At 43.2% G+C, this 22,871-nt stretch overlaps 1 protein-coding gene across 1 annotated transcript in view; it reads left to right on the top strand.

The window, feature by feature from the left end:
- adarb1b (adenosine deaminase RNA specific B1b) overlaps positions 1 to 22,871 on the top strand; it is a 107,424-nt gene that overhangs the window by 66,538 nt on the left and 18,015 nt on the right. Inside the window, exon 3 of the mRNA XM_079170623.1 lies at positions 1,899 to 1,939. The gene's annotated coding sequence lies outside the window, so the exon portion shown is untranslated. The remainder of the gene's footprint in view (positions 1 to 1,898; positions 1,940 to 22,871) is intronic.

Consider the following 22,871-nt stretch of genomic DNA (forward strand, 5'->3'; position numbering starts at 1 on the left):
GCACAAAGGGTGCAGGTGCCTCACAAAAAGATTTGGTGTAAATAAAGTGAAGCAAACCCCAGTTATAGGTGTTTATGTACGAAAAAACATGCCAAATTCTCATTTTCGAACCAGGATTTGCAGCTGTTCCATTGTTCTTTTATATACTATATAACTATATATTTCACTATATTTAAATTTGTTTATCACTCATATGTACAATCTATCCTAACAGAGCTGTTTGGCATCATTTTGACCCATTTTGACCTCTCATATCTCTCCTCCATGCAACTTCCTCGTCTCTGTCTGTGTCGGCCTGTGGTGGGCGGATCTTGTCATGTAACCCCGCATTCGAACCGGGTGATTATTTCAAACACACCAGTGTGTTCCATGAAGTGATTGACAGAATTTTCAGCCACTAAAAAGCCAAAACCGTTCCGCACTCCCGGCCCAAGCCCCTGTATGATTCGCCTGTCGGCATATTGACCTCAATCTTGTGTCAGATGAACGGAAAATCGCCATTTTAGGTTTCAGACGAACACGGCGAGCTAAGGAACACATTTCTCATTCGGATTGACTTCGTTTTTCTCCGTTTTCGCCCTGGAAACCACCTCAAGGTATGCAACGGTTCTAATGTTTTGGCAGTGTGGTGTTATGCTTTGTGTGGCTTCTTCGATGTAACTTTTGAACGGTTTCACGGAGAGACGTTTGGAAGCTATGGTTGGATTCAGTGTTTTGTGCTGGTTCTGTTTGATATGCGGGGTGTCAAAAGTCGCGGCTGGGATCGGTAACGGAGAACATTGCTCGCCTTCTCCTGGCGAAAAATAGGTGAAATTGTGGTAGTACTTGTAGTATCTTGTAGTACTTCGTGTATATATATGTTTTTGAGTGATTAAAATAGGTTACATGGTCCATTTTATCAGAATTTCTTCATCACGTCGGTTTTTGAAATATGATAAAATATCATTTAACTATTGATTTTTTTTAATGAATAGTTTACATACAGACAGTGGCTCATATTGCACAAAGGGTAGTGGTGATCAAATAAAAAAAACAATGCGCTGTTTACTCTGAATATATGCATATGGTGGTGTGTTCTTTATACTTTGGCAGTTTTTCTAAAACTAGATTTAAGAAATCTCAATATATCGCCTTGTAGACAGATTCGCAACACATTGACACGTGTATGATGCTTCGTATTGTATCACCAGATTCTTGCCAAAACACAACCCTAGACTTTAGTGCCAATAATCTAACATGAATATGAATGCTGTGTACAATTCTAGTTGGTCAAATAGTGAATGCTGTGGGACTTAGAGGTTACTTTGTTTATTAGGATAAATAACCGGATTGTCTGCCCATCATCCAGGGATGGGTTTGTCTATTGGGGGATGCTGATGTCTGGATTCTTTTATTGGCATTTAGACGACGTATTTTCCAGAGAACACATCTGAGTAATATGTTTATTTGATCTGGTTGAGATCAGTGTTCTGTGAAAGACTTGGCGGCGTGAACCAGCACATCACATTTCTCAATAAGGGCCTGGTGTTTGCTGAACGCAGTGTGCTTACAGGGTGTGTTGTATTGAATTAATTAGAAGGAAACAACAGTTTATTAGATAAATGAATAGATCTTGTAACTCTCAGTGAAAAAAACCTGCGTTGCATTATTTCAGATGATGGCTGCAACCGGTCAGAAACACCAGTTTCTTTTGGAACTTTTCCGCTGGTTTATGGCCGCCATGAGAACCTGGCTCAACAATCACCACCAATAGAGCACAAATCTAGAGTGTGTACCTTTTCACTCCCTCTCATCTACCACTAACTCGGTTGCACCACATCTGTTCCACACTAATCCAGATGTTTGACAGTAACTCAACTGATTCCTAACTTTGAACCTCTTCTCTGTCTTTCCATCAGGTTTTTGGTATTTGATCACAGACATCACCACAGAGCCAAAGGTGAGTGGTTTTTTCCACTATTTATTTATTTTTCTTTCATTTCAGTTGTCGCTCTCACTTTTCTTCTTCTTTCTCTCTTTGTCTCATGGCTTTTTGGTTTACCAACAAAACTCCCATAATAACTATTTAAATCAGCCACAATAATCCTCATCTCAAGCATCAGGGAGGAAAATGTGGTTTGGCGCCATGACGGATGTAATTACAAAAGACGACCACTAGAGGGAGGCAGTGTTTCTCTGAGATGCCTCTCATCCTTTCACTCCTGGTGAGGTACCGAAGGCAACACAAGCACAAGAAATATGAAAAGAAAATCATTTTCATATTAGCAGGTGTACACACGGAGCATGTTGGAGTTGTATTGAGTGATTACCACGTCTGTTGTCTTTGTGGAGGACGCTGCTCTTGGAGACGTCCGGTACTTTGAGAGGGGATGAGACAGGTGGAGGGTTTGATTCTGCTCCCCTGTGTTAATTCACAACTGCCTCTCTCCTCTGCTAGTCCCCTCCTTCTTTTTTTTTCTTTTTTTACACTCTACCCCATCGCCTCCCCTCGCCGACTACTGATAGGGCAGACATGGAGTCAACAGAGGAGAGAAACTGCAAGAGGAGGAGGAGGAGGAGGAGGAGGAGAGAGAGAGAGAGAGAGAGAGAGAGGTAGGGAGGGGAGGAGGAGAATTGGGATACACGGGAAGGACTAAAGTAGAATCAAAGAAACGCTGCAGGTGTGTGGCGTTCTGAACGTCATTAGACTGGCGGCAGTGTGAAGGACGGGCAGACCATGTGTCCACAGTGAGGTCCCAGCAGCTGAACTTGCATTTGGGCTCCGGGGTTAGTCTACATCGCTCTCTGGCTGATTTTGGCGTAAGTGCTGACCGAGCCATGGCCCTCCTCACCAACGGCGCGCAGCATCTGGGCTCCTACTACTGCCTGATCCGACGCAGGTTCAAGAGGAGGCGCAAGAAACGCTCCGAACGCAAAGGTAAACCCCCCCGCAGCAGCAGCATCAGCACGTTGACAGCCGAGCTTGTTGTGGACTTTGTCGTGTTTAGTGAGCTGGAGAGAGAGAGAGCAGAGCTGCTCACTCGCCTGGTTTATGACAACTTGTCTGCGAAGTTTGAAGTTGTTGACGGCATCGGCGGACTGCTCTGAGATGTGACACCGACTGTGCCTTGTAGAAGAGCTTTCATTTCTTTACAGCGCGTTTGTCTTTTAGGATAGAAAAACATCCGTTTTCTTTCGTGTTTTCTGTGGTGGTTTACACGCAGAGCTTTTTATTTTTATTTGCGTTGAATCTGCATTTTGTAAAAAAAAAAGCATTTTATTGCACAATAATGTCTGGAAGACAATTGTTACAGAGGACTTCGTACTTGACCGGAGTAATTGCTGATACAAAAAGTCAATATATGGTTTTAATGTGATTTTTCAATAAGTTTTCCTTTAAGAGAAACGTATATTTAAACTTATTGTATTTTTATAACAAACATGAACCATGAAGTCTAGATATTTCGTCCCGTTAGTTAGAGGCCTTATCACTGTATTATTGACCACATGGATTGCACGTGTATTTTTATGTACTATAGGAGGAAACGCACCTATAGATTCCAATTAAGCTTTTGTTTTTTATTGTATTATACGACCATAAACAAAAGTATACATAGTTTTACTCTTATGTTCACAACTCTGTCTGATATAAACAAACCATAAACACCAATCATGTGTTTTTGTTTTGTTTCTGTCATTTTTCAGCATTAAACCTTTTATTAGCAGGAGGCAGTAGAGATGAACAGGAGATAATGGGGGGAGAGAGAGGGAGAGTCGGGGGATGGCCGGACTCTTCACCACGCTACAGTTACTGTGTATAAATGAGTCCTAACCAGTAGACGCTCCATCAGGAAACATTAACCACTTGACTCTAGTGTTCGCATGCGTATTAAAAACAACAGCTGTCTAATCAATTCAGGGAACACCAGGAGGGTACAAATGTGTCTTGTATTTGTATTTCGACCGCATGTTTCCATTCTGTATTCAGTGGTTGATGGAAGCCACCGTTCTAAAGAAAACGTGTGAATCTGAAGCCTGAGACATGCATTATGTGGTTTTGATTGAACGCACGTTTCTGTATGTCTGTGTATTTGTTTAAAGATCAGAATTATTCAGAGGCGATCTCTCTCTGTCCCTCTCTGAGTGAGACAGGTCCCCCCCCCCCCCCCCGGAGGCTCTGAGCCTCTCTCCCCCTGAGTTGGCTGCCCTGCTCTGGGGATTAGCCAAACCGCACAGGTAGTAATTACTAAGGTGGCCACAGCTCGCTGGCAGCATTAGCCGTGTCTCAGCCACTCGCTTTGACACCCACCAACCCCCCACCACCACCACCACACACACACACAGACACACACACACACACACACACACACACACACACACACTACTCATCGAGCCGCGTCCATTCATCCAAGTAAATCCACCTCTGCTGATGTTGCATTTCTAGCGCCCCCCCCCCTACCAAAACTCTCAGTGGAGCGCCGCTCGCTCAGAAAACCGACTACGTCCATCAGCATTACACAGGTCTGATTCCGTCCTTTTTACTCTCCCTTATCGCCACGGGAATGAAAGTGGCACTTTTCCCACCACACCGAGAGAAGCGATGACTAAGCGGGACTTTGAGGGCCGGTGTGCTGCTCCACTCGCTCTCTCTCAGTCAGCTTTAATGCCCCCCCCCCCCCCCCCCCAAAACCCTGGAAGCCCTCCTGATAAGTCGCTTAGTGCTCTCCAGCTTTAGTGCCCGTCGGGTTAGCGGCTAGCCACGAGGACGAGGTCACAGGCTTACTTAAGACAATCGTAACGCGACACTGACTCGAGGAAATGTCTTAGCTCGGTCGGCTCGTCGGCGAGGTCACAGTCGGCGCAGCACCAGGCCGGGTAGTCCATTACAGTAAGTGCAGATTAGTGTCCTCCGCAAGGACACTTGAACACGTCGATACAGGGGGTGGACCAGGGTCAGCTGTTTGAGTTTGAGCCATTATAACCACTATTCCACACCGCGGCCCTGAACACTGTTCTTTAATATGTGCTCCTGAGGTACTGGTTCCGCCCCACTGATTGGTCGAAGGCTTCGTTAGTCCAGCACAGTTGGAACGTGTGCACGTGTCACACATTGGATCACAGAGAGGTCGTTAGCCTTAATCTGTGCGTGGAATTTGTCATACACGTTTTATTCCAACTCACAGTAATTGTGTGACTGTTTAGCATGACGTACCTGAATACTATGACTTCAGTACTTTGCCACTTAGCTGATGACGTGTACAAAAGCAGTTTAGTCATTCTTTACCCAGTTTAGGAGCATTCAGGGGAGCCTGCACACCAGCACAGGTGTTTTCAATTAGTTTGGTTAATTGAAAACACCTGCTAAGCTGGGAATTATGTTATGTTACATTATACCTAATGAGGATGATAAAAGTGTGCTTTTGCTTGTCCCAACAGGTGCAACAAAGCAGGTGTCAATCAAGCACTTTCTATACACACACACACACACACACACACACACACACACACACACACACACACACACACACAAGGTCTCATCGGGCAAAACAAGTACAGTTCCCTGTACAGTGGTGCAGGGACGACGTATTGTTGTAGACTAAACCCCAATGAGATTTTTTCCATTGGATTTTGGATAATTCCATAAAATGATCTCCGTTTATGATACTTTCACGTTGAACTTTTATCATAGAACTAAACGTTCAAATCTCTTAAATTTGTGTGAACCACAGACTTTATTTCACGCATCTAACCAAAAATCCCCCCCAAAGAAACATCGATCTCAAGACGAGGGAACCGGAAGTGAAAATAAACAAATTTTTGTGTTTTAAAAACGTATTCCAACACTCTATTTGAGTGTACGAGGTTCATTTATTGTGTTGTCACATTTAGCTACATAAGAACACAAAGCTGTTGTCAGACGGCCGCAGGCTGAACGGGCTATCAATGGCTCTTTACAAGCATCTTACTGCAGTGTTATGTAAGCAGCTTGTTAATACAATTTTATCTTCTCCTTTTATTGTTTGTATGCCTTGTCCTAATATTGTGTTGCAGTACCTTTTGATTCACCTTTTGTTTATATGGTTCTATATAAATAAAATTATTATTGTATTACTTATTTCAATAACCTGCAACTCTGTATACCCGGTAGGGCTCGCATTTACTGTCGATGTAGGTAATCATAATTTACCTTTCCTTTACAGTTTAAGTGAATTACCATAGAGAGCACAGTGACTTTCAAAATGCTGAACTCAAGCATATCTTCCAAGTGATAAGTTCTTCAGTGCACCTCTCATAAATGTGCCACGCCATGACACTCGGAGACGATGCTTGCCAATGGGCCGTGTATGAAATATGGAAAATGAGGGAACAGAGGTCTTTTTCTGCCGTGCCAGCAAAAATCTCCAAAATGAGCTTTTGTAACTTGGAAGTGGGGGGGGATAGAAGGGGCGGGGGGCACCGTCTGGTGCTCACAATCCATGGCTGTGGAAGCGACTTTGCCTCCAACAAGACTCTGTTTCTGCAGTTTTCTCCTCTCCTTACATCCTTCCCTCTCCCTTCCTTCCTTCTCTCCTTTCCTCAAAACCAACTTCTTCCCCGGCTTTTTCTTCCTTCCTTGGAATGTTCTCATGTTCATACATTCATGCATTGTTTGACTCAATGGCTTCGAGTCAAAGTCATTCAGAAGATATTCGGAACAATAACAAAAAGTGCGGCTTCTTAATTGATTTCGTTTTCTTTCCCTTTTACAATATTCGAAGCAAATGCATCTCGACGCGAAACAAGATTTACAGCCTCTGAGAAAAAAAAAAAAAGAAGCTCAGACAGACCGATTAACATTTGACAACAGACACAATGGAAATCACATAGCAAACGCGGTCCCATTCATTTACCCAACAACTGTTGATTACCAGCGGCGCTTTATTTAGTGGCACAACATTTCCAGGCACGGCGGCGCTCTGTCATGATAAGAAATGAGCTGTCTGCCCGTCTCAGTGTAATTAGCCTTGATTAGCACGCCGCTATTGACTGTACCAGACTGACAGAGTCAGCGGGTGGGGTAACCATTGTAGCGAGAATGCACAAACCGCCGAGGTGTGTTTAGCTGGCGGAGAGGCACGTTCATGACCCCTGGAGATGTCTGCAGGGATTCATGTCGGCTCCCTTCATCGTCGCAGAGATGAACTCCACGTGGTACGCGGAGAGGAATTTCTCTCGTGTTAACGGAACAAGACGAAATGTAACCCAACCAAATATATAACACTGTTGCTGGCAGTACGGAGGAAAGGTTCATTTCAAACTCTAGAGCAGGGGTATTCAATTAAAATTCCCGAAAGGTCCAGATTGAGAAAATCTCCTCGTGCAATGGTCCGGAACATTACAATAATATCTAACTTGCACTATTTAGTGCAATATATATATATATATTCAAGAAGCCTAGTAATAGTAACAAAGTCTCTGTGTAGTCAACAACTGTCAAATCAAATAAAGAAAGTACACATCAATTATATTTTAAAATATAATATATAATTATGTTTTCAAATTGAACTGGATGGATTATAAATAATACATAGAAATACAAAAATAAATGTTCTTCTCTCATTTCAAGTAAAATAAGGGATCCATCTAAAAATAAAATACACAGAAATGAATCTTTGAAAACCTTGCATCTTAAAAGAAATTGCTTGATTTTTGAAAAATTAATGAAAAGGAAAAAAGGAAAGTGTGGCTGGAGTGAACTTTTTTTCTTCTCTTTTGTTAAATCCATTTCACATCATAACTGTCTCAGTCAACTTTATACTAAACAATCTCTACACATCTCAACATCTTGCCCTCAGTTCAGACTGGAGTGTTTGGTCTAAAGATGTGTGTTTGGTCTCGTAGTGGCGTTTCACATCCGCGCATTTAATAATGGCCACGGTATCTGAACATACGAGTCGTTTAGTAGCGCCAGCAGGAAGAATGAACAAATAAGAGTTCGTCCATTCTTTATTAAAAGCTCTGTTTTCGTGGTCCACTTCTCTTTTTAGAGCACGCCACGTAAAATTCTCCGACTTACTTCTCCCACTGCTCTCTCTCTGTCTCCCGTGTCTGTGTGCAAATCGCACTCTGCTCACGAACGATGCGTTTCAGAATACAGATATTCGATTGGCTGAGTAGCGTCACGTGAGATGATTTACAACGTATATGATTGGTCGGTGTAGTTCCTGGACTGCTGAACGAGTGCCGTAAAGGCTGGAAAGGCTGTGCAGGTTAAAATAGAAGCGCTCCGCCAAAATGTTTAATTCTCAATTATCCATCAGTTATAAGTCCGGGTCCGGATAGGACAGCGTCTGGGTCCGGATCCGGACCGCGGTCCGCCTATTGGTGACCAATGCTCTAGAGTCTCACCACAGACAGAGCTCAATCACAGTCCATATAGCTTTTAGCCCCCGCTTGATCTCGGATGCTACATCCGTCCTCCCACCTCCTCTCCCCTCCCACCACCTCTGACATGCGTCCTCTCGGGGGGTATGAACACTTTCTCCCACCCTCTGTCAGCTGCCACAACCTTTTTCATCAGGCAGACGTCCCCCCCCCCCCCCCCCCCCCCCCCCCCCCCCCCCCACACACACACTGTCCTCCCTCTTTTGCTGTCCGTCAACGGTACCTCTCTGCCTGACGATAGCAAAAAGGGCGCGAGGTGTGAAATGCAGCTCCCTAGATGACAGCGTGGCAGGTGCAGGCACACACACACGCGCGCACACCTTCACGGACGCATCTATGTCCTCTCGCCGGGGCGTTCATTTGCAGAGCTCCCCCTCCCCGCCCTTGATATGTGACAAACGGCCAGGCGAGGAGGACAGGGGGATTGTGAGTTGGATGGACGGAGGGAGGCACAGGCTGACTAAATACACTTTAACTTTGCAAAAGTAAACAGCCGCATTGGAAAAGAACCATGCGCACCCAGTGCAGTTTTATCCCTGATTTTAACTCTTGAAGTCCCAAAGTGACACATACTGAACATCCTGGTAAGGTCATGTGACAGTGAGTTAGTTTGTGTACCCATGACATCACTTCCCAAAATGACATTTGGCAGAACTAGCTAATTTCAAAAAGCTTGTTTTTGTTTTCAACACAATTCTAATGCTTTGATAAAATGTCCTACATTACAGCTAAACGGTTCTAACCATCTTTCTCAAACTCATTTATTTACAAAAAGTTATGAAAACATTGTGACCGATATGTCACATCGGGCTTTTAACTTTATAATTGTCTCAGAACAACCAATGTGCTGTATTTGTCACAATAATAAAACTAGTAATGAAACGCTCAATTGATTAAATTATTTTTTATTATAATCTGTTCTGTTGTTTAATTCAAAACACATCTAAACAAATGTAAACATAAAATGATTATTAGTCAAATGTATTATGAAATTATTTTTTGCATATCAGTAAATAAAACACCAACAAGATTTAACGATCCTATTGTGGTCCTATTTAAAAGGTAATTCCATAGTGTTCGATAGTGTTCAGGATGCATTGAAGATCATCTCAGGAGACATTTTTGTCTTTTTAAACAAATCTGAAAAAGATATTTTGGTTAAAGCTAACCAGAAAAGTTATCATTTTGATATGTGTTGTGGAAATGCAAACAAAAAGGCATATCTTTGTTACCAAGCAAAACAAAAAGCACTAGGTGTTAGTATTTAGAAAATATTTTCAGAAATGTGGTCCATTTAGTCCGTTTTATCCCCCCTATAATGTTCCTTTAAGGAAAACTGTGTTTGGGTTCTTATGGGTTAAACAACAGCTTCAGACGATGCCGTATGTGCTGAGCTCTGTCTGGTAATGACAGCTCTGTTGATGTGCGATCACAGGTGTCCGTGTTGGGATATTTGCGTACACACGGGACTTCCCTACACCCGTGTGCTCCGCTGGGTGCTTGAACATTGAGCACAGCAGCGGTGGTCCTCTGCGAGTCGGGCGTTTCGCACACACATTCGCACACTTCCAAACATACCCCCCCCCCCCCCCCCCCCCCCCCCCCCCCCCTCCCCCCCCCCCCCCCCACAGGCATTCGGTACCTGTGCCGTGTCATAAATCAAAGCTGTCAGATAGATTTTTACAGCTCCCAGTGAAAAAAAAGGAGAGAGGCAGCCATCCAACAACCTTGAAAATATGGTGGAAAGCAAAAGTAGAGGGTTTTATTGTTATTAAACCTGATACCTGGACCTGAGGAATCTATAAAGAATGACGGGACAGTTTATCAGTCTCTCGGTGGGGTGAGCGCACTGACCGGCCCATCAGTACGATCCTCGGGTTACAATAAGTCCATACGAGAGGTTGATGGTTGATAGGATGATGGTTTTGTACAGTTGAAGTGTAGCTTTGTTGCTGTCAGACATGATGCAAGATTGTGCACAGTAAGCAAAAGGAAGAAAAACTCAAGCCAAATCTAGTATGATTTATTTTCACGTGAGGTGTTCAGAACAGATCGGTGTCATTTAAAGCAAAAATAAATACCTAGCAAGTGTCTAGATTTGGTTCATTAATGACCTGAAACTGTGGTTGCCATTAGTTTTAGCCATGGCCCATAGTTTTGTGTCCTTTTTTACGTTAGCAATGCAGTTTAATGACGAAAGACATCGTATTTCTACTGTATACGCATATTTGTGTTCTGCCAGTTCTACCACACAGCTCTACACATCTATTACCTGGACGTGTAGAAAACATGAAGAGTGTGTGTTCTAGCTACATTCGCTATACTTCTAAATCTTTGCGACATGTAACCCGGTTTTTTAATCAAGTGTTTTATAGTCTCTGATGCCTTCCTCATCCAACTGAAGTCCCCAATTGGATGTCAGTGTCCGAAACGGCTTCCTCTTAATATGCAGAGCGGAGAAAGGCATGTACGTCCAGCAGCGGGGCTCAGACGGCAAATCGCTTCTGGCAGCCTAATTCACTGGTCATTAGAAGGGCCAAATTGAATAATGGACTCGGAGGTGTGTGTGTGTGTGTGCGCGTCTGTTTGATGAGACTGGGAGGGCTGTGTCGGTTGGCCGGTGCTCCGTGGCCCCCCTTACCTCGGCCCCATCAGTTTCAATCAGGCAGCGCGACAGGCACTCCCCTCGCTGCCACGACCCCTCTCCATTAGGCCACCGCCGCCCACACGTGTACTCCATTACGGTGCATTACCTGGTCAGTGCCCGGGGACATCACCTGAGGAGGCAACACACCGAGAGAGAGATGAGGAAGGATTCTGACTTCACAGAAAACCCCTGATCCCATTTCTATTAAGATTCTTCCTCTCCCGCACTTTCTTCAGGTATTCAGCGGACTGCCAAAGCTTTATTGGGGAAAGTAATGGGATGGCGGGATGGCGACAGTAGTCCTCGCTTACCTAACCGCATACACGGGCAGTTACCAATGATCCCCTGATCCTCTTTAGTTGCCATTGCACCCCCCCCCCCTCATTTTCAACTTGTAAGTCTCCTGGCTGCCTCTGCGGCATTCATCCGTCTATTCGTTCTCAGTCTTTTCTTACAGGAAAGTGCCCTCACTCCTCCGCTGTTGTGCATGACCGTAGATCATATAGAAAGTTCCGGACCGTGTTGGCACACGCCGGAGTATGAAACGCACGCTTTTTTAAGAAGTAGAAATGTGATCGTTTCAGCGCATAGTACACAGATCTAATCTCAAGCTGCCAACGCCAAACTGCGTGTGACCAAAGTGTGGTCTGAATTTCATCAGAATGAATCAAAAATATTGAGCGGAGTGGAAAGCCAAAGTAATAAAATAGAGGAGGACACAGCGATGTTTGTTTCCTGTGGTTGTTTTTTTTTTTTTTTAGGCCACATTACGGCACTTGCCTCAAAGGAAAAGCCTGTTTGGTTTGTTTCCCAGTGAAAACAAGAAATCCTCATGAAGATCACAAGATTATTAAATGATTCCTTGAATTCCTGCAATGAAGCTGTTCACAGTAGATAACAAAATATGGCCGCAGCGCTCCTGCTTAGAGTAACATTTGGCCACATTCCGGTGAGTTAGGTTGGCCTGATGTGGCTTTTGAAATGTGATGTGAATTCGGGGAAGAATCAGACGGGACTGGAATGGATTGGAGTGGTAGTGGAGCCCGGTGGGCCTATCAGTCTGTGTTAGGGCCGCTGAGAGGGCTGTCTCATAGGCGGGCTCTCCTGCACCGGCCATTTCCCATGGCCATTTGTCTCTGTCCAGTTTCCTTTCCCTTTCCTTGCCCCCTCTTCTTCTTTTTTTCTTTCTTTCATCTCCTCCTGCCCCTCATCGTCGATTCCTCATTTTGGACTCTCAGTCTTGTTCGATCTGTTTCTCCTCTCTTCACTCCGGCTCTCGGGCTTTTGTAACCAACACAACTCTCCTGGTTTCCTTCTCTTCCAGCTACTCCTCCGAGGATACCAGTTGTTTTACATCTGGCTATGGATAGGAGTCATTTACTTAATTAAAGTAAATGCATTTAGTTTTAGGAAAGACACGTAACTACTTTGTACGTCTGTATTTGTGAATACTCAACTGTGATTGGTTTATTATGGATCTCTGTCATTCATATATCATATTCATCAGAACATGGTTGATTTGTTTTACTTTATTTATTCAGCCGGATGTCTTCATTAAGTAATGTGATTTATGTCTTGGAGTAATATTATGATGTTTTGTTTTCAGTAGGGAGTGACGGATTCGTCCAAGAGTAGTTAGCGATAGTTAGCGTAACGTATTTCACGACTATCCAAGAAATAATTTGATTAAAGTGCTGATATTTCTGCAAGTCGACCTGCAACAACATCTAAAGCCGTGTCAATCTAATCTATGTTTGTCACCATTTCCTTTGGCAATTTTTCTGTCACTTTTTTTTAAGGGATGTAGCTTGTTGGCTAGCATTAAAGGAAGTACTCTGCCGATTTAGCATTGCACTCCTATATAATCGACAGGCTCTCTGTTTCAAAGAACAGGATAAGAATCTGTGCAGCAGAGATATCATTTTTATTTCTCTACCTTCTTCTTTGTCGAAACCAGACGCCTACATTGCCCACAATGCAACTCAACCACTAACAGTTCGGGTTGGAAATTTGGGTGTGCAATGCTAATAGCGGCTAATGTAGCCTCGAGGCCCTAGCCTTAAGCAGAGTTGATGACGGGCTACGGAGGTCTGGTAAAGTCACTTCTTTCTTACTTCACACCCCCCAGGTTAGTTATTTTTTGTTTGTTTTCAAACTCGTAGTCTTTAGGGGTCAACTGACGCTGACTCAAGTGACATCACTTAAGGTGATGGGTGATTTTTCATGCAGCTCCCTCTGGAGCCGCAAATTAGCCTCAATACAACTTTTCACATTCAAAAGTCAGAAACTTAATAATCAGTTGAATATACGTTTTGTTTAGTTTTTGTTCCCTTATATATTAAACGCCTCGGGCCAGACAAACGAAGCACAAAGTAATATGTGTAACACAGGAACTCTCCAGTCAATACAAAAATAAATCACACAGTGAATTCAGCTCAGTCAATCAATACCTTGGCACAACCAAAGAATACAGAGTAAGTCCTCTCCTGATAAATAATACAGTTTTCTTAGATAGTCTTTGCTACCGAAAGGCCATAAAATGCAGAAATGTGACCTCAATATGAGAACCAGGGATGAAAATGTCAGGGTTCAGGCCGGAGTCAAAACACCCTGCAAAATAATTCATGGTATTGTTTTCTGTTTCCATGCAGTATGAATACGTTTCTGAGGAAATAGGACATTTACTCAACTAGCTTTTAAATATTTTCCTGCGATAGCCTTTAGCCAGACAACAACACAGTTATCTAATCTGCCTGACTAACTATCTAACTCCACACCAGTTTAAAACGGACCATATAAAGCCATTACAAGATGATGTTCAGCTCTGGTTTCCCTCGAGGTGGAAGTTGTTGTTTTCCACCTCAAACAATCCTCGTCATACCGTGTTCTGCCTCTGTATCTGTTCACCTGTGTGTGTGTGTGTGTGTGTGTGTGTGTGTGTGTGTGTGTGTGTGTGTGTGTGTGTGTGTGTGTGTGTGTGTGTGTGTGTGTGTGTGTGTGTGTGTGTGTGTGTGTGTGTGTGTGTGTGTGTGTGTGTGTGTGTGTCTGTGTCTGTGTCCATCTAAACGTGTTCATTCCCTCCCCGCTGTGTGTGTCTGTGTCACTGGTGTCGGCTGTCTGCGACGCGTCGTGCCCAGAGGCTGAGCGGTCGCTCCTTCTGGCCCAGATGGACACAGGAAGCGAGGGCAGCCATTTAGCTGCAGCCCCCCCTCTGCCCTCCTGGCTCTGCTGGTGCTGGGGGGAATCATAGCCACTCACTCTGATGATTAATGACCACACCTGAAGCCAGTTGTGTGTGTGTGTGTGTGTGTGTGTGTGAAAAACAAAGAAAAAGACAAGCAAGAAAGAGCCTGTGTGTGAGAGAGAGAAATAAGTGTGATAGTAAAAAAAAAAAAGCTGTCTGTGTGGGTTTAAAGAAACTAAAGATGGAGAACGCATCGGGGAGTTTTCAGCTTCAAGCCGAATGATAAAATTTGATTTACAGTCGCCTCTGTTGCACACATAGCAGGGCATGGTTTAGTGTGTGTTGCAAACAGAGGTGTTAGTGTGTGTTCCTCGTGTGCGGGGACACCATTATTTCTCACCTGGCCTTTAAGACTTGGCCCCCTCACTCTTTCCATGAACCTTGGCTGTGCCAGCCTTCTGAAATCCAATCTCCCTTTAAAACCCATCAAATAAAAAATTCATATTGATACTCCACCTTTTCCCCTTCTCTCACCATCAGCAGTCCATGATGATAAACGACCTACCGTCAGATATTAAAGTCTGCAACACAATAAAAGACCGATTCTCTCCACGTTCCACACCTCCACATCTCTGCACTTCTCTTTTCTTTTCTCAGTTTTGTTTTGGGGAAAATCCAGCCGAGCTTCTCATCCATATGGACTCAAAGCGCAACAGTTAGTAAGCCTTCATGTTAAACATCCGTTCTGTGACTCGAGATTACAATTCAAACCATTTTTGATCACCAAGACATTGTTAAAAGCTATATTTGGAGGAAAACATTCTTCGAGTCCTGCTTTTCAAATGTGAGGATTTGCTGTTTACTGTGTCATATATGCGAGGAGATTAAATCACTTTGGGTTTTGGATTGTTGGTCAGATAAAACCGCTAATTTGAAGACCTCACCTTGGGATAGTAAATTATGATTTTTCAATATTTCTTTTTATGTTACTACGGAAAAAAAGTATGAATAGATTGAAGCTCGGGAGAAACCAGCAAGAGTAAATTTGATTTTCGAACCGGAAAACCCAACCAACTCTTTTCCAATGAAGGTAGCTAGCAGCACTAGCTCCAACGGTCTCTAAATCTAGCTGACAGCCCGTCCCTTCAAGCCTCCCTTTAAAGCCACACCCCAAATGTATCATAATGGAGGCAAACAACCAACTCGTCTATTGTTAGTACTCAAATGACAAGTTAACACCTTATAGAAGACTCGTGCAGTGAGTGCACGGGCAAAGTGCGATCCGGTTGACAGGACTCGGTGCGTCAAATGTATTCTTTTGTTGTCGGTATGTAAAGAGAATTCCAACAAATATAACAAAAACTGTTTCTAAAAAGACATGACCCACCCACTACGAGCAGGAAAGGACACTTTTTCTAAGGTAGATCACACACACCGAGCCTAAATCTGAGCTGTGCTCCTCTGAATTAGCTGTGCGTAGGGTATCTAGTGATTGTGTGTGTGTGTGTGTGCGTGTGCGTGTGCGTGTGTGCGTGTGCGTGTGTGTGTGTGGCTGCCCAGCTGAGCCTCTGTACTGGTCCATTACCCAGCGAGTCCTGGCTGCAGACCACCATGCACCACCACCTCAGAGAGCCTGTCCGACCAAGCGGTCAGTTTAGGCGGACTGTTGCCCGAGCAAGTTGTCTCCTGCAAATGAGCAAGGATTTGAAGCTGTGATGGTGGCTGGCACGCCTCAATTCTTTAGTGAAAGCGTTTTCACTTTTGAGGTTGTCAATACAGTAGTTTTTATCCAAGTAGTTCTAACGTAAAACTCTACTGATGTTACTGGTCATGGTCAAGGACTTTCTGCAGTTCGGGAATGGCAAACATTCAGAAAACAGTTGAAACTACATATGCCTACATAAATTGTTGGAATGAATAAACGTGAATTCAAAATGATATTTTCTTTCACAGTAGGGGCTCTTCAAAGGGAGGTTTGCAAAGGTAAATGCTAAATCAGTTTTTATCTTTGATGAGTTGAAAAGTCGTTTTTCATTTCGTCTCGTATCCGACATGCTTTCTTTCCTTGAGATCCTCTTTGGTTATTCATTCACAAGGCCTCCGTCCACATCTCTCTCATCCTGAAAATCATGTTTGTTTTTTTTAAATTACATTTTTCATCATAGGTTAGTATTGAATGCGCCAAACCTGTTGGGTGCTTTTCAATTTGTTTGACTTTGCTGAGTTGGTTGGTAGAGCTTTTAACGCTTTTACAGAGCCAATAATTTAGGACGGGCCACATCAACTATTGTGCTTCTAGGTGACGCAATATTCATCCATAAAATGAAGGAAAAAAAAGTTGTTCCGTTTGATAAAACCGTGTAAAGGATTACAGAGTCAACTTAGTTCAAAGATAAATGTAGATAAAATGCAAAGATCAATATAGCAGCAGATTTACAGACCAAATAGTGAGAAAATCACTACGGTCAAGACTTTTTCTATGCAACAATTCCCGGAATCAGTTTGGGTATGTCCTTCCGCAGCATGGAAGGGAACATAAATATCACAGAGGCAAGTATGTACTTGCTGTATTTGTGCAACGATGCGCGCTTTGCTTTTTGACAGGCGCTAAGCAGGAGCTGTTTTTAGAGCCTGTCGGTCCCGTCAACGCGGCATCCTGTCAGGCTCCTGAAAGTTTGAAGGGGGGGGGGGGGGGGGGGGGCTGTTGTCTCTTAATATGCTGTTAATGTACTCTGGGTGACGGTAGTAGATCCGTTGCTGGGACAAGCGTTAAGCGGCATCGTTGAAACTCTCTGCCGGCAGCAAGAAGAGCTAAATGAATTGCACACAAGTAATTTTTTATCCAAAAAGTGAAGACGCAAGTGGTTTATTTTTGTAAGAGTTTAGTTAAATAGAGTTGTTTGCATTTAACTGTCAAACGGTACTATTTAATACCAAGCATGCAGTGTTGTTGTGTGCTGAAAACAAGTATGTTTTGAACGACAGTGTACCCCACATAGCTTGAGTGTAAGGTGAAAGACAAAAGTAAAAGTAAAGATAAGTGTTTTTCAAAGTCCTTCACCAGTGTCTCTATAATCACACCAAAGAGCAAACCTTTTACATCAGATGACACAGTCGGACCAATCAGAGGCCATCATCTTGTCAAGGGACCAAATAGGCGCCTTCATTCCATCAGTGGGCCAATTGGCATGTTATCACTGATACAAATTACAACTGCGTCGCCCCACGTCCCTTTTGGTGGTGTTGCCCGCTGTATCTGAAATGCATTGCCTTTTATATACATGTACTGCAGAGTTGTCTGAAAAACAAAACAAAGCACTGCCCACTATAAGTTTGTTAGCTGCTCAATGGTGCCCTTCAAACTGGGATCATCAGTAGGCTACATGTGATATAGACTCAAGGGTGTTGACCGTAATTGCTCAAGACGGCAGTATAAGTTTGTGTGCAGTGTAAAGGGAAAATAAGTAAGTTTAAGATACAAGATAAAAAAATCACATTCATTTAATGTCATTTTGTCAAAAATGTGGGGAAAAGGAAAACATTGAGAAGAAACCGAAACAAAAATGCAAAAAATGACCATTGATTTTCGAATTTGATAAGTCAGTTGACACTGAAAAAGATAAAGAGAGCTCAATCCTATTGGAGAAACTGAGCACACACAACATGTTTCTGAGAGAAAGCACGTTGGGCTACAGAGTAAATATACAGAAGTGAATAGAACACAGGGACAGTTTAAAGCTATCCCGTGTGATGAAAGCCAGAACACTCTGCTACCAACGACAGCAGCAACAGGTGATGCACTGGCTTGGAGTGGATGAAACTGGCTTCACGTCATTCAGACTGAATAAATAATAAGGTTGAATGTAGAAAGAAGAGACTGAAAAGAGGGACTGAGTTTTTCATGTACACACTATAAAAGCTACCCACCTGGTCAGGGCAGATCCATGTCCCGAGCTCTTTAGGATCTGTCCCTTACCATTTGCTGTGAACGGTCGGGTAGATAAAGCACAGGCAGCTTCCCAAATAGTTCCCTCATTTTACTGAGAAAGACGTGTAAGTAGAAGGTTAGGACGCATACGTTTCGTAAGATCTTCATGTCGTTAATTGCCTGGATCATTTGCTGGACACGAGTTGAATGTAGCAAGGAGCAATTAGATGACTTGGAAACGTTACTCAGAGAATCAACCCTTCACGGAGTCCCTCTATCGTTTCACATTTCCTTCACTTTCAGGCTGGTTTTGGAGCTAGTCATGGGTAAACATTGTGTAATAGTGATACTGGCTACCCGGAGAGGTTGGAAGGAGATATGCGTTTCTAAAACGTTACGTTTCTACATTAAAACCCGTGGAGCTAACGCTAGCAAATTCTGTTAGCACAGCATTAACTTGTCGTTAGCACTTCTATGCTACGCTAGCTTCTGAAGGTATACTGAATGTATACACATGCTGCTTTTGCTTTTTAATGATTGTGACAGGGAATAAAGACCTACATTACTTTGGCTTTATAGGAACAGTGTTGTTCATTATCTTCTGTCTCGTTCACTTTTACACAGTAATTTGTCGGCTTTAGCTTCTATCTTTATCTTTTTAACCTGTTTTCACTGCTGAACTAGTTCGACATCCGGGATATATCCTTCAAACACACATTGCAGACCTCTCCGTCTGCTCTTTTCTGAAATCGCCTTTTCGTTTTTCTCATAAATTGGATAATATTTCTTCAGTGAGTGCAGTTAGTGACAGTGTGGGCTCCATGGTGACAGATTGAGGAGTAGCAGCGGTCAATTGGTTTCGTCTTAGTTCAAGAGAAAATGCTGCTAATGCATTGCTACAGCGCTAAGGCATTTTGAGTCTTTCCACCGATGGATCTTTTAACTCAATATATTGATATACATTTTCTTTTTGCTTTGAGCTCCATTTGCATGATAAGTTACCTTTCATGTTTTTGCTTAGAACTCGTAACAATTTGGTTACAGAGGGTGCTACTAATGCGGTGCATTTTCAAAATATTTATTTTTATTTTCGGTTAACCCTTCATGCGAGGAGGATTGTTTCATTATTTATGCCTCTGACTCGCTGTGTTTTTTTAAGGGCAGAAGTTGGTGTGAATTGATTTTGATGGAGAACCAGACTTCCTTCACGAGCCTCCGGCGGTTTGAACCCCACCGCCCGCCAAGGGCAGACCTTTCCATCGCCTTCTGTTTTAGAGGAGATAATGATTCTCTTTTACTTGGAATAAGATTGCATTTTCCATTCCTCTCGTCCTCTATTCTTCCCTCACCTTTACCTTCCCTATCCCTCGCTCCACCCCCCCTCGCCCCTCACCACCACCCCTGTCCCACCCCCTCCCGTCAGTTGGCCGGTGCCGGGGCTCCCTCCACGGTGGCGATTCTCTATCGCTCCGTCGCAGCGCAAGCGAGGAATGAGAGACAAATCAAAACCACCTTATTTCCCCTCAGTCCCGCTCACTGTGCCAGATTGAATTTGAGGTTTTTCATCTTCTTTCTCATCTTTCTCTTTTCCCTGCCTCCGTTGGCGTCCACTCAGAATTACCTGGAATCCGAGACGTCTCACAACTCGATGACGCAGTATCATTTGTGCACAGTGGAGGGAGACGGTCGTCGGCACTCACCGTTGATTCTTCTGGCTCACTTTAAATCCACCGCTTTGGTTGTGTGTGCTCAAAAAATGGACCCTGTCTTCTAAATCTCCATGCATGCAAATGTACAATTTACTTTTGCAGACTTTTACGTCCAAAATTGGCTGATCTTTTAAGAAAAATGCAGAAGCGCCTTCAGAAAACGTTCATCTTTGATGTTCCTTTTTCCGCCTTTCATGAGCAATTTCCTTGGCTCGTGGTCTGAATGTGATATATATATATATATATATATATATATATATCCCCTTACTGCCAAACGAGCTGCCAGTAGATCATAATTCTTGATTGATAGCACAGCGTATTCTCATTAGTGGTCAACATTAGGTCAACCTTCATATTCAAAGTGCTTAGGTTTGCTACGACCAAAAACCAAAGAAATGAATTCCTCTGTAACGTCAGTGTGAGAATACAAACCGTTGTTCCTAAAAGTATATTCATACCTCAACTCAATCACAGTTTGTTTGGTTCTGAAATAAGTTACCAGTCAATTTAACAAAGCAACCACTGTTGCTGTTAATATTCTCGATATTACAAATCTTAAGATAATAGCTCGGGGAATCAGGCAATGGGCCATATTAAAGAAAATGTTAAATGCCTTTTCAGCCTAAGTGGTACTCCTTTAGGCAAGGCATCATTTCTTTTCCTTTTATTAACGATCCGTCAACTTGATATATTTTCTAATCTGGATTCAGATTACTCTAATTTGTCCCTTTTGCTCAGCATTGGGCTGGACTTGATTTGGATGACCTTGGAGGTACACTCGCACTGACGCATACACATCCACTAAGACCCACTCGACACAGTTTACACACAGCACAGCACTGATCTGGTCCAGTCATCACGTGTCTTAGGAGTACACAGATTTTCTCATATTTAAAAAAAAAAAAAAAAAGAATTATACAATTATTTAAATAGAGAACAATAATCTTATTCAACACAGAAAGCAGCGCACGCTCATGCACTCATTTTAAGAATTCTTTGTGTGATTGCACCTGATTTCAGGAATAGCTACCGATGTATGACCAAGGCGGTCTCATCTGAAAATGGAAACTGACAGCCACATTTGCATCGTGCGCTGATTAGAATACACAGCAGTGTGTGTTGGAGGAAGTCTAAAGGAGGAAGAAGACGAATGCGAGTAAAAGCACAGTCTTCTTTAATATTCAGTTGTACGCTTAGATATGCTGAATGTACGTCTGTTATCCACAATTGCCCACGTGTGTCCACACCATTAACATGAAGACGCAATGGGCTTTATTTGACGGTGAAAGACCAATTTTAACATATTAAAACTATCCACAGCCAACATGTTAAACCCAATAGTGTAACAATAAAATCAATCAGAAGCATGCGCTGCAGAGGTAGCAACCTGTAAGTAGTGCAGCTGGTCCTGGTAGTGGCTCTGAGTTGCTGGATGAGTGTGTGTGTGTGTGTGTGTGTGGTGGGGGGGGGGGGGGTACCTGGCTCGGGCTACCTGAGACAAATGACTCTCATCTTCCACTCTGTTGGACCCACTCCCACCCATCCTCCCTTCACCCCACCTTTTCATTTTCAATTATGGGTTGGAATATGAATCTTTAATAGGTTGATAATTGTGCTAGCATATTTGCTGTCACCCACCATTAGCCCAGATTAATTAGCTCATTTAGTTTAGCTTAAGAAAGTGTCTGGTTGAGGAATGGGCCCACCGATGGAAGACGAGAGAGAGAGAGGGAGTAGAATCAGCACAATCTGCTCTGTATCATAACGCCATCTTTCTCCTGCCTTCCTCTCAGTCTCTTTGCGTCGTTCGCCTCCCTGCCTCTTCCCTCTCTGCTGCGTTCTCTTTCTCTCATCCAACTTACTCTCTTACTCTTTCTTTTTTTTTTTGTCGCGCCACGACTTTTAAGTGGTTGGTGGGGGAGACTGATGGGGCAAGTCAAGCAGTTGAAACGTTCTTACTATTAATTCTGTAATTAGCACTTTAGTTTGAGCCAGTGGTGCAACTTGTCCGTGTAAGCCCGTCATCCAAAAAGATCCATTTTTGGAGATCAATAAATTCATGACCAGCTGGGCCAAAATATATCGTCCAACAAAAGTAGTTATCGTGACAAGTTTAAATGCGGGTAGTGTAGTTTAGCTGGGTTTAACAAAGAACGAGAATGTATGGGAAAAGATACAGATTTTGATCTATTTTTTCACTTTCCATTGTGAGTCTAACAATGTTACAGGAGCGAAGTACTTAATCGGCTGAGTTCTCCTTTAAGCACTTCTTAAGCAGGTTTTGGAAGAAAGAAAGAATGTCCAACGCTCTATAGACTAGTTCAATAAAGTACTTTAGCATCTTTCACAGTTTTATTTGCAGCAACTGTTTTAGGGTCACTCACTGGTTTCTTTAATGTTGTTTCATTCATAAACCACTGTACACATCCTGCCCAGCACCAAATAGCAGACAGACACACTTAATAACAACATAGTGGTGGATTTCCTCAACTCCGAATTTTGGTGGAGACCAAAAACAGAGCTAAGAGTGTGTATTAGATTAAAATACGTCAAGTGGCTGAAAGCAAGACTCAAAATGAGTGTTGCTCCAGGCATGCTGGTTCCGCCCCAAGTGGCCAAAAAAAATAATAATCAATGTTTTAAAAAGTTCAGCGTTGACGGATGTGGTGTTGACCCTGCTGGCATTTCACATCCGGAGAGAGACGACCAAGTTGACATTCGTGCCTCCCCCATTCATTGTTGACTTATATCATGTCAACCACTGACCAAAAGCCTCAAGAAGGCTGACAAAAAAACAGGTTTCTGCATGTTTGGCTTTCTTAATGAGCCACTCATTTGCTGCTTTGGATTCAACCACATGCATGCAAAATGGCAAAACGGAGCTAGTGCCAGAAAAAGTGGGTCGAAACAAACTCGTTTGCGCGTTCGTTGTCCGTGTGTAATTGGCAGCACGAGCGCAACTCTCAGGTTGCGGGAAATCATTTGATTCTGTTAGTGTGA

Source organism: Pholis gunnellus, assembly GCF_910591455.1.
Source record: "Pholis gunnellus genome assembly, chromosome: 12".
Classification (NCBI taxonomy): domain Eukaryota; kingdom Metazoa; phylum Chordata; class Actinopteri; order Perciformes; family Pholidae; genus Pholis; species Pholis gunnellus.